At 41.6% G+C, this 12,893-nt stretch overlaps 1 long non-coding RNA gene across 1 annotated transcript in view; it reads left to right on the top strand.

Moving 5' to 3' along the window:
• LOC146080645 (uncharacterized) overlaps positions 1 to 12,544 on the top strand; it is a 54,070-nt gene extending 41,526 nt beyond the window's left edge. Inside the window, exons 2-3 of the long non-coding RNA XR_014474926.1 lie at positions 7,223 to 7,390; positions 12,099 to 12,544. This is a non-coding gene — a long non-coding RNA (uncharacterized LOC146080645). The remainder of the gene's footprint in view (positions 1 to 7,222; positions 7,391 to 12,098) is intronic.
• Positions 12,545 to 12,893: the final 349 nt, after the last annotated feature.

Below are 12,893 nucleotides of genomic sequence, written 5' to 3'. Positions count from 1 at the left end.
TCGGAGCTGGGATGGGAGCGGTACCTCTCTCATATGCTGACATTATCTTAGCAATTAACTCCACAATGCAGCCATTATTACAGAAGGCTTTCAGTGCCATTACAGAGGAGATATCTAAGCTTTCTGGCCGTATTACATTGGCGGAAACCCAAATAGGGGCTAACTCAGATGACATACACAAGCTTCAGGGAGCGGTCCGAGCACTCAAGATAGACAACAAATGCCTTAAGGATGGCTTGGAAAATGCCGAGAACAGGGCTAGGCGGAATAATGTAAGAGTGACTGGGATTCCGGAATCCATAAAAGGGCCCCATCTGGAGCACTCTTTAAAAAATACGCTCCCAGCACTATTGCAGATTACTCCGCAATGTACTGATCTAGTCCTGGAACGAGTGCACAGGCTGGGACCACTGACCACACAGTCGACATCGAGACCAAGAGTGGTTATTTTTAAAGTGTTAAATTTCCTTCACAGACAAGCCATATGGTCGGCGTCACGTAAGATCAACCCCATTAAATGGGAGTCTCATGTCCTGCGAGTCTTTCAGGACTTCTCAATTGAATTGTCAAAAGCTAGACGTTCCTTAGCTCCAGTGTGTGCATCCCTAGCTAAAGATAATCGCTAATTTTTCCTCATGTACCCGGCAAAGCTGAGGATTCTTTCAGGCTCTACTTTTAGGGATTTCCACTCCCCAGAAGAGGCTAATAACTTTCTTGCCGAAGAAAAACCAAAGGCTGGCGATGGAGACATTGCTGATATCTCAAATGGGTGATAAAGTCATCTCTAAAGGAAATATGTATCTAATTTCTTTCTTCCTGTGGATTTCTGGTTACTCAGGTTAACTAATCACAGGTCTGGCGGGACTATGAGTGTATGTGCTACACTATTAACAGAATTTTAAGGTCGACACTTTACTATTAAGGTTATATAAGATCCTCAAGTTATGGTTTGAATAATGTTATGAATAGTCTTTGTGGATTGATGCTATTTGCAGTTCTGGATTTGATTTAAAATTTTAGTGGGGGGAGGGGGTGCAGACGGAGCTATGCCGTTTATTCTATTCTGCTCTATCCTTGTTGCACCTGTTCAAGTTCAATTTGAAACGTTTATTTCTGCTGCTCAAAGGTTACTTATGTGTGATGATATGTGTATGTGTTGTCTTCCCCCCTCTTGTTTTTTCCTACCCTCTCCTTCTTTCCCCCGGGTAATAGCTTGTGTGATTTTTCTTTGCTTCCCACTTATAAATGTCATATAGATTGGGCTCATTAAACATTACAGGGATTCATACCCCTGCGAAAAGGAGAAAACTCCTCACGTATTTAAACAAACATGGTATAGGGCTTGTATGTCTGCAGGAGACTCACCTGCTAACGCCTGAGGTCAAAAAATTGCAGATGCTGGGATGGATGGTGTTGGGATCTGCTACCTTAAACTCCAAGTCCTGTGGAGTGGTTACTATGGCAAGGAAGAATATCGATATCCAAGTTGTGTCTACAGTGTCGGATCCAGGTGGGAGATATCTAATATTGCATATTAATCTGGAGGGAAGAGAGCTAGTATTATGCAACATATATGCCCCTTTCCCAATACAAGAAATGTTTTTTCACTAGCTTGCTAGCTAAATTGTATACATATGACCCTGCTAAATTAATAATATGTGGTGATTTAAACTTGATCTCGTCTCGTATTTTAGACAGATCCCCCCCCCCCCCCAAAAAAAAAAAAAACAACCCCATTGCCTAAAATCTGAGTACCTTCTTTCGCTAGCGCACTGAACCTGATAGATGTCTGGAGGGCGCATAATCCAACAGAAAAATACTTCACGTGCCTGTCCCTAACTTATAATTCGTGGTCAAGAATTGATTATGTCCTAGTAGCAGAGCCACTATTTTCGTTGATATCCTCTCCAACTTTTTGCCCCCCCTACATTATCAGACCATGGGTTAATACATGTTACATTGTCATTTAAAATACCTGGAAATACAAGACCTATATGGAGATTTCCCTCCCATCTGGCGCAGTCTGGGGAATTGAGGGACCATCTATCCACGGTTTGGAAAAACTTCCGGAGTGAAAATGCTGAATATGAGCAAAATAACCCAAATATATTTTGGCAAACTGCCAAGACAGTACTAAGGGGAGAGATCATTGCATATGTTGCTAGACTTAAGAAAAATCAAAATGGTAGATACATTGACCTCCAAACTAGACTCACTAATGCCTTTCAATTATTTAGACAACATCCTACTTCAATAAATAGGGAAGCTTGTCAAATGGCACAAACATATTATAATGAATACATACAACTGATAGGGGATAGATACCTTTTTAATATAAACTCTACTTTTTTTTAAATTTGGTAACAAAGTGGGGAAACTGCTTACAAATTTACTAAATGGATCTAAACCCCGGGTATCAGTACAACCTTTATTAAAAGAAGATGGCACTCTAACGTCTTCGGACCTAGAAATAACCCAAATCATGAGGAATTTTTACTTAGATCTATATACCTCCCCAAGCAACACACAGATCCCTAGTGAAGGGGATTCTGATAATTTAGTGGAAGATCATGCTATCCCTCCCACACCAACATCCTATTGGGACACTCTTCAACTTCCACAAGTCCCGGAACAATATTTAAACTCCTTAACCACCCCTATTACCAAGGAATTGGGCCATTGGACATCTAAAATTGGCAAAGGCCCCAGGCCCAGACGGATACTCGAATGAGTTTTTTAAACTCATGGCCCCACATATTGTAGACTCCTTAGTGGCCACCTTTAACTCCATTTTTAAAACAGGGGGATCTCCCAGAATTCTTCTCTGACGCTCTGATTAAAGTCCTCCCTAAGGCAGGACGAGACTTAAAACTACCAGGGTCATAATGCCCGATTTCTTTATTGAACGTTGAGTACAAATTGCTAACAAAAATTATTGCAGAAAGAATGAAGCCAGTGTTGCCGCAAATAATTAATACTGACCAAACAGGCTTCATCACTGGACGACATTCGGTCACTAATGTGAGAAGGGTACTGGCAGCCATCCAGGAGTCGCATGCCCACCCAAGAACAGATGGGGTCAACAACATGGTCTTGGCCTTATATGCCGAGAAGGCATTTGACTTGGTATTGTGGCCTCATCTGTTCAAGACATTAGAAAAATTTCTCTTACCACAGGACTTTATTAGTATTGTGCGCACTTTGTACTCGGCGCCGAGGTCGTCCATTGCATGTAATGGTCTTATTGCCGCACCGTTCCAGTTGCAAAGGGGGACCAGGCAGGGATGCCCATTGTCCCCCCTCCTCTTTGCAATTGCTATTGAACCATTGGCAGAGGCTATTAGGACGTCCCCCCTACTTCAAGGTATAAAAATTAAAAAGGAAGAACTAAAGATTGCCCTCTTTGCCGGTGATGCTTTGATCTTTATTTCCAACCCTGAAAATACTATCCCAGCTCTCTTACACCTTATAGATTCCTTCGGAAAAATTTCAGGATACAAGGTTAACTTAATGAAATCGGAACTGATGCCACTGGGTCATTGTGATACGGCGGTTTTAAAATCTATAGATATGCCTTTCCCCATAACCTAATCACATTTTAAATACCTGGGGGTATACATATGCAATGATCTCTCCCAACTGTATTTACTTAATTTTACACCAATGATTTCACAAATGGTGACCAAGCTGGATGCGTGGATGGACCTCCCTGTCTCATTACTGGGTCAGATGGCAATAATTAGGTCTATAGTGTTCCCCAAACTTTTGTATCGCATGCAAATGCTTCCAATAGCTCTCCGTAATACTGAGATAATTAAAATAGAATCAGCTTTCAATAGGTTCCTCTGGAAAAACAAGATTCCAAGAATAGCGAAAAATAAACTCAAATGATCTAAAGCAAAGGAATACCCTGACATACAGACTTATGCTCTAACTTTATTTTTCAGGTACATTGGAGACTGGATCCTGGGTACGTCCACCTATACGAACTTTACATTAGAACAGGCCGTGTTCTCCCCTTACGCCCCGGGGGCACTGTTACAGGCTAATAGGCGGGATATCCCTGCCTGGATCCTACAACACATATTGTTCAAGGACACGAACTCAGCTTGGATACGAATGAATAAGATTTGTGGGGAAAACCCCCAAATTACCAGATACATTTCGTTATGGGGTAACCCTTCTTTCTTGCTGTCAACCACTAACACCTGCTTCAACACTTGGAAAGATAAAGGCTTGGACACCTCAAATAAAATGTATGACCCGGGAGGGGTTATGTACTTGTTTGCTGAATTGTCACAAAGATATAATCTGCCTAGAACATACCTTTTCATGTATTTTCAAGTAAGGCATTTCCTCTCCACATACAAGCTCTATACTAATGTACTTCCCTCCAAAATTTCACTTTTGCAGGTGATCTCAATAGACACATTACTACACTACAAAGATGTTAATGTATATGAATTGAAATGTTTATATCACTTAATTATTAATAACCGACATGACAGTGAATCTGAATGGTCGACTCTAAGAGATAAATGGAGAATTGACTTGCAGTAAGACATAACCTCGGAGATGCTTATGCAGGCAAACAAAAAGGTTATGAAGGCCTTAAAGTCCACATATTTACAAGAAGTTTGTTTCCGCACCCTTCATCGTGCCTATATAAAACTGCACCAATGCCGTCACATGGTCCCAGAGGAAACTGGGCACTGTGTCAAATGCAGAGTTACAGTTGCCAACTTTTCCCACTGCATGTGGGACTGTTATAAAGTGAAACGGTTCTGGTGCAAAACTGTCTCATTTATTAATGAAATATTTGCAACGGACTTTACCCCTGATTCATCAGCTTGTATGGGACTTAATTTCCAGAACTGGAATATTGAAGGACGTTGAGGCCTAGCTATGTCTCTTTTATTCTTGATCATTGAACACTGGCAAGGAAATGCGTTCTAATTTTCTGGACAAAAAAATCTGCACCCCAACTGTCAATTCTCAAACAAAAATTGACACAGCTCTTATTTTTCTAGAGAAAATATGCCAAATTAGACCTACATAAGGGTATTGTTAAATTCTACTCTAAATGGTCGCCATTCATAAACACTCTAGAGTCTAGTCTAGACGAAGCTACGAAATCCCAGGTATCGGCCAATTTAGAGTTTCAGATGTCTTAGTGATGTGTAAGAATATAATTTATGTGATATGACTAATATGCCTATGTATATTAACACACTAGCCTTTATCCTTGCTACTTCCACCGATTTCATTTCTTCTTCCCTTTTTCCCCCCTGCCCCCCTTCCCTGCTCATCATTTTCCACTCCCTTCCCCTTTATCCCCTCACCTTCTGTCTAGTTTGTCTGTCTGTCTTTGTATGTTAGTTTGTTGAGTATTATATATATAGTATATGTTTTAGAAGGTTACTGCTTGATTGTGTGTATGTATTCTATGTCTTTGTGATTGAAAAATACTTTAATAAAAAGATTTAAAAAAAAGGACACACCCCTTGTGATTGACCATGCCCTTTTTTCCTTGCACAACAGTATATCATTCAGTGTCACTATATCCCTTTCAATTTACCCCCACTTTAAAATTTCCACTTTGACCACTGTCTGTCTGTCTATCTATCTATCTATCTATCTATCTATCTATCTATCTATCTATCTATCTATCTATCTATCTATCTACCTACCTACCTATCTATCTATCTATCTATCTATCTATCGGCGTGCACATGGGTGTCTCTTCTCCCCTATTTAGGTAAGTGTTTTGTGAATGTTCTGGGCAGGGATAGGGGGGACGGCGGGAAGGTGAGGGGCACCAGGGAAGGTGGCGGAGAAAGCTCCCTAGCCATGGGGCACGCGCAAACAGCTCATGTGTGCACGCCCCTGGCGAGAGCTGACCGCTGGTGGGGGCTGGCGATAGAAATCCCAGCCCCTGCAAGAAAGAGGCCGGCTCCATCTGTATATATATATATATATATATATATATATATATATATATATATATATATATATATATATATATACATATATATGCGCACAGGATGCACTACCTGTAGTGGTATGGCTAACACCAAGGTCTTTTTTCACCCACTCTCTGGCACTAAATTTTAATTAAGACATCTGGTAACCTTCACGAGCACCCATGTGGTGTATATGATTAAATGCCCTTGTGGGAAGTGTTATGTGGGGAAAACTGTAAGAACCTTCCGAGAAAGAATAGCCCTGCATGGCTTGACCATTAGAGCTGCAATTAACAAAAAAGAAAATTACCAACCTGTCGCTAGGCATTTTGCCTTGGAAAAGCATAGTCTGGCTAGCTTAAGTTATGTTATTATAGACAACGTCCCCCTGGATCCCAGAGGGGGTGATCGACACAAGAAACTGCTGCAGCTAGAAATGTATTGGATATATAAACTTGGAACAATGAGACTGCGAGGCTCCCTACAAAATTATCCCTAGAATTAATGTGTGTGCCTCAAAGAAACAATGAGGAGTGGTAATCCTTAGGTGGCTACAGTGCAGCAGTCTCTTGGCGCTATCGTTTCGGAACTATTTTCTTGTTATAATGTGTGTGCCTGTATATGTGTTAGGGAATATAGATTGTAAGCTCCACTGGGGCAGGGACTGATGTGAATGTTCAACTATACTCTGTAAAGCGCTGCAGAATATGTATGAGCTACAGATGGAGCCGGCGTTGTCTTTGCAGGGGATGGCGGCAGAATCGCCAGCCGCCATCTGCTCTACGAAAGGGGACGCACGCGCAGGAGGTGCGCGTGCGTCCCCTTTTGATGGCGCTTCCCCTGGGTCCCCGCCGGCTTGCCGGCTGTCACCCGGGGTCCCCACTGCCTCCCTGCTCCCCCCCACCGCTTCCCTAACCCTGTCCATCTCCCTGAAGCGGAGACGGACAGGGTTCCCGTCGCCCCGCCGCCCGGAAACTGAGATGCGCGTGCGCATGAGACGCACGATCATCTCAGTCAGATGGACGCCGGGCTACTGGCAGATTACCAGCGGAGACAGTCTGGCGATTCGCCGGCAAGAGGGAGCCCGGCGCCATCTGTATATAAGAAACTGTTAATAAATAAATAATACATGGAGTCCGGTGTCCATGGCGTTGCCGTGTGTGTTTTCATATACATTGTATGCATTGTTCACTTTGTTTTTGGTGTTGGTTTCTTATGTTGCCATTTCTTATGTTGCCATTTCTCTTTTGTCTTTGCAGAGCATCACGGAGGCAGATGCCTAGCAACCCCTATACACCCTGGATAGGCGGCGATGATGTGATACGCATGATTCCGTCGCTGGAAGTACGGGGAGACCCGGAAGAAGTGAGGGGAGCTGACGCACACCTCCGGGGGAGCCTGCATTGGAGGAGACTTGCATTCATGTGGTATGTAGGTATGTTCTTGTACATTTGTCTGTGATCTGTCTTGATAAAGGAGTGATGTCCGAAACGTCGACTGCATTACCTGTCTGGTAGTGATATAATTGGAAATCCGTGTGAGTGCCGCCCATTCCCCTTTTGTGTATGTATATATATATATATATATATATATATATATAAAGAGAGAGAGAGAGAGAGAATGGGGAGGAGGTGGTGCTAACCCAAATGGATGTATCACACAAGCTGCTGGTCTCAGGGAGAGGGTAAGCCACCCTCAAATGATGGTTTATGGGAACAGGGGGTTTCCTGAGTCCTGCGCTAAGTGTGAGTTGGTGTATAACAGTGCGGTATGAAAGCACTGAGAGATATAAATTGTGGATTTAAAGGTGAGAGATGTTAGGTCCACAATGTATATGATTTTGTCAACATAAATTTATTGTATAATGAGCTCAACACTGGTCACAATGCCAATGAGTTCACTCTTACAAGAAATAAAACAAATCAATATGCATGCAAAAAAAGAAGAAAAAAGGAATAAAAAGCAATGATGCAACAAAGTTAAAATGCTGCACTGGGGATATGCTGCAGATGCAGTGGTGCACGTGGTTTGCGGGGGGGGGGGGGTTGCTGGGTATTTTGGACCACTCTGGGGGTGGGGGAATGTTCACAGTCTGGGGTAGGAAAGGTCTTGTAAGCAGAAAGATAAATATAGGTTGGTGGTGCTGGGGGCTGGCGTCCCTCTCGCAGTGCACCTCTGACCTGTATAATATGTCTGCCTTCGGTCCCATGCTGCGGTGATTCTCTTAGCCCTCAGCTGTAGTTGGCGCAGTGTGCACACAACTAGCCTGGCTCCACAGACCCGGCAGGAAGCGTGACTTCTGGGTAGCGGTATCGTGGGATCCTGGTTCCCGGCATGTCAGTCACCGCCGGGTCAGTGCACTCGACTCCCAGCAGGGAGGAGACTTGGGGTTAGGTGCTGCTGCATTCAGCAAACTACAGCAGCACCTAACCTGCACACACTACAGGCAGCAACAGTAAACCAAGAGTAATATTGTCATGAAAGTGGTCATAGCTGTCTTAACAGCTCTGTCATTTTCTTCTAAACCTCAGTAGTTAATGCAAAACTAGATCCCTTGAGTACAGATTTGAGATTAGAGCAAAAAAAGAAGTCACATTGTGCTATGTCTGGTGAGTGTGGTGGGTGTTCTTGCACTCAGTGCTCAAAGTGGGCAGGTATACAACGGTATGACATACCGGCACTTCGAGCACTTCACTTTTTTTTTCACCCCTGCAGCCGTTTGTCCTGAACACTGTTGCTAGCAGTGATCAGGTAGCGTGGCATCCAGGGTTGTTTCTCCCCCTTCCCAGCCAAACCCCAGACTGCTTCCTCCGACAACATTCCCCTGTGCTGCTTGGAGATGACCAGAGGAGGAGGCGCGGGCCAGGGCTGTGCGTCCTGCTGCTGTGCTGTGTGAGGCAGAGGCGGCCAAGGTTGTTTCTCCCCCTTCTCAGCCCAGCCATCCCCAGGCTGCTTTCCCCAACAAAGAAACCCCCCCTCCCAGCTGCTTGTGTTGCCTGGTGGGGATCAGAGGAGGAAGTGGGTGCTGACTGAGCATGCTGCTGTGTGAGGCAGAGGTGGCCTGGGCACTGCCTCACTGGACGGAGACACGGGGGAATCAGCTGCCTAGAGATCAGGTAACTGGTCCCCTCTGGGCTCTCCCTGCTCTAGTAGCTGTAGCTGAAAAAATTCAAATCCAACCCCCCAAAATTTCAACAACATAAATATAGGGGATACAGATATGACCAAATATACACCCCCAAAAATCCCATTAGATATCGGAGGAATTATCAGAATAGTAATCCGGAGAATAATCAAAGAGATTACAATAACCACTATACTAGTCAGAGATATAGACCAAATAGGGATTTATCTCCCAATCCACGTAGAGAGAACCATGGGAACCATACTTGGAGAAATCAAATTAATAATAAAAAAAGAGAAAAAACCCCAGAAAAAATAGGGACGGATAAACAGAATGACCGCCAACACCATTTTTTAGAGAGGATTTGGAGAAGAACCAATTTCAATTAAAATTAAAAGCCTTTGGAAATAATAAAAGAGGAAAAAGAGGAGGTGTCCATCAAAACCTCTCTAAAAAACAGCGTAAAACCCTTAAAAATAGTGATAGAAAGGAAACCTCTCTATTACAACCAAATGAAAGTGATAATCAAGGAGAAGCTTCCACAGAAGGTAAAAAAAGTAGCATCTTTAACTTAAGCAATTACGTCCTTACTAAGGAAGAGGAAAGTGTCCTTGAAAAAGGCTTAAAATTTTCCCCGTCTAATCACGCTAATGAATATGAGGTCTTTACGGACTTACAAAAATTCATAAGGAAATTAACCTTAAAAAAATTCTTTGCTGATACAGAGGTTAATGATCAACCACCAATTATGGTGGAAGAACAGGTTAAAGTGTTTAAAAAGAAATCTACATTTTATCCTAGATTCAAAAAAGGTTGTTATATAGATGTCTTTGAAAATCTAGTAAAAGAAGATTTGGAGAGAGTATCACTTCAAAAAATTCATGATCCTAACCTCACTAGATCACAGAAAAAAGCTATAGAATTGTTAAAGAATAACAATCAAATAGTGATAAAGCCGGCGGATAAAGGCGGTGGAATAGTCATTCTCAATAGAGATGACTATCACACAGAGATCATGAGACAATTAACAGACCAAAACACGTATAAAAAACCGAACTTTGATCCTTCTACTAAAATACAAAAGAAGCTGGACATTTTCATTCATCTCTATCTAACCCAGGACGTGATTACAGAAAAAGAGGCAGAATATTTAAAGGTGGATAATCCCTCGATACCGTTATATATATTCTGCCTAAAATACATAAATCTATCACTAATGCACCAGGCAGGCCCATAGTCGCCAGTATTGGGTCCATTATGTCAAATTTATTATGCTATTTAGATAATAAAATACAGCCTATGGTAAAAATCACTAAATCATATGCAAAAGACACAATTTCTGTAATCAACAAAATCAATGCCGTAAAATGGGAGTCCAATTTTCGTCTAATAACAGCTGACGTAAAATCTCTATATACTATTATCCAACACAAAGATGGAATAGAGGCGGTTAAGTACTTTTTGGAAAAAAATGAAACCAATCAAAAATCTATAAATTTCATCACCGAAGGTATTGAATTGGTACTCACCAATAATTTCTTTTGGTACGAGGGAGACTTCTTCCTCCAGGTAGCGGGTTCAGCAATGGGGGCCAAACTGGCACCAGGGTATGCCAACCTGTTCATGGCAAAGTGGGAGGATGAACAGGTGTGGGCAGGACATCCCTGGAGTGCCAGTTTGGTCCTATGGACCCGCTATATAGATGATATTCTATTTGTGTGGAGGGGGGGATGATAAATCATTGACAGATTTCTGTGAATATCTTAACAAAAATATATACAATATTGAACTCACATACACACTGAGCAATGTCGAGATCAACTTCCTGGGTCTCACTATTTATGTGGAAAATGGCCATATAAAAACAAAAAACTTCATAAAAACTACTGATTGCAACTCTTATATAGGATGTGACAGTAATCACCATAAAAATTGGACACGTGTGATCCCTAAGGGACAATTCCAATGCTTGAGACGTAACTGCACAGATGTGGAAGTCTTTAATAAACAAGCGGTGACCATGAGAAATAATTTTTTAGAGAAAGGTTACTGTCCACATCTTGTAGATAGAGCCTTTAAAGATAACCAGGCTCGACAAAGAAGTGAACTATTAGTTGAAAATTATCAAAAAAGAGACAATGAGTTCACAGAAGTTGCTTTCATTACTGGTTACACATCGCAACATAGAGTGATCGAGAAAATCATTAATAAACACTGGAATGTACTAACTAAAGATCCCGTGCTGGTGCCCCATTTGGGTCCTAGCCCAAGATTTATATACAGAAGGGCTAACAATTTACGTAACCTGCTAGTCAAAAGTGCAATACCAGTGGACAAAAGACCTTCTCGTATTGCTTCAAAGGGCTTTTATAGATGTGGCCAATGCAGCCTTTGTAAAGTGTGTAAGACAGAGAGTAAACTCACCCACTATAAATCAAATGTTACTAATAAGGTATATGCCATAAATGATTTTATTACCTGCGGGACAAAGAATGCTATATACCTCCTAGAATGCTCATGTGGTACACAATATGTGGGCAGGACAGGTAGAATGTTGAAAGAAAGGTGGGGAAAACACGTACTGTACGTAACATTAAAAAAGGTAACGAGCTACACAATGTATCTCTCCATTTCAAGGAAAAACATTCTAGTGACACCAAATATCTAAAAAACTTTTGTGGGATCAAAGTATGTAATAAAAATTGGAGGAATACAAATACTGAACAGGATCTAGCAAGACTTGAAATGAAAACTATATATGAACTGAGAACTCTGGTTCCCAGAGGTCTCAATGTAGATTTCGAGTACAAGTGGTTCGTCTAATTATCTTGTATTTTAGGCTTACATCGTGATTTTAATACATGACTAACATTTCTGTTTCTATGTTTGTCTGTCATTTTCAAATACCCGGCTCTACAACTTGGATTGTAATATAATGTTTTTATTGTTCGAGGATTAAATATATATTTTTATGATGTATTTTATGATATACTTTGTATTATATCTTATAGTTTTTTAGCCCGCTAATTGTTCTTAGCCCACTAATTAAATGTTTTACAGTTTTTTATTCAAAATTGTTATTTATTGTATTCTTAAATTGTTATTAAGCAATTATATATGTATAACATAAATTCTGAATGTGTATTAGTAGTTAATTGAGAGCCGGGTAAAACAATTTCAGGGCATTGCAAGTGATTGGTGAAATAAAGATCACGTGACCAGCCCTCCAGGTTTAAATTCCGGTGAAAGAAAGAGAGCAGCACGTCTTGATAAAGGAGTAATCCGAAACGCGTTGACGGGAGTGCTGTGCAGGCTGGTATACTATCCACCAGCATCCTACACGGAGACCGGGACTACACAAAGAACCTTCCACTTCAGCGTCTGCAGCGCCGGTGGACGGAGAACTGATATCCCGATTTCCCTGTTTTTTACATTTTGTGTTTGTGAATAAATTGTGTGCACCTACCTGGGTCTCTGGAGAATCCTTTAAAGAAACCATTATGGAAATGCGAGACTGAATACCAATGTAAGTTTACTCACGTCCATATTACACTGTGATGTATGAGAGAGAAGTTTTAAAGATACCTTTTGGTGCACTCGAGAAAGTATTTTAAAGTAAGTGTCTGCCTTGGAAGCGGAAGGAGCATTTTTACTGTTGGAAATTAAAGAAACTGCTATGTGAACTCGAGACAGGATTAAAAAGTAAGTGTGGTTCCACTGACCCACTAAGGAATCTCACCTGTCTCAAATACATCCAGTTCACAAGCAAGTTCTTCAATAAGCGCTGGTTATCCTCACTTTTTTCC

The sequence above is a fragment of the Crinia signifera genome, chromosome 5 (assembly GCF_055691185.1).
Source record: "Crinia signifera chromosome 5, ASM5569118v1, whole genome shotgun sequence".
Lineage (NCBI taxonomy): Eukaryota > Metazoa > Chordata > Amphibia > Anura > Myobatrachidae > Crinia > Crinia signifera.
The sequence above is the reverse complement of the archived record's forward strand: the minus strand, read 5'-3'. Positions and strand labels throughout refer to the sequence as shown.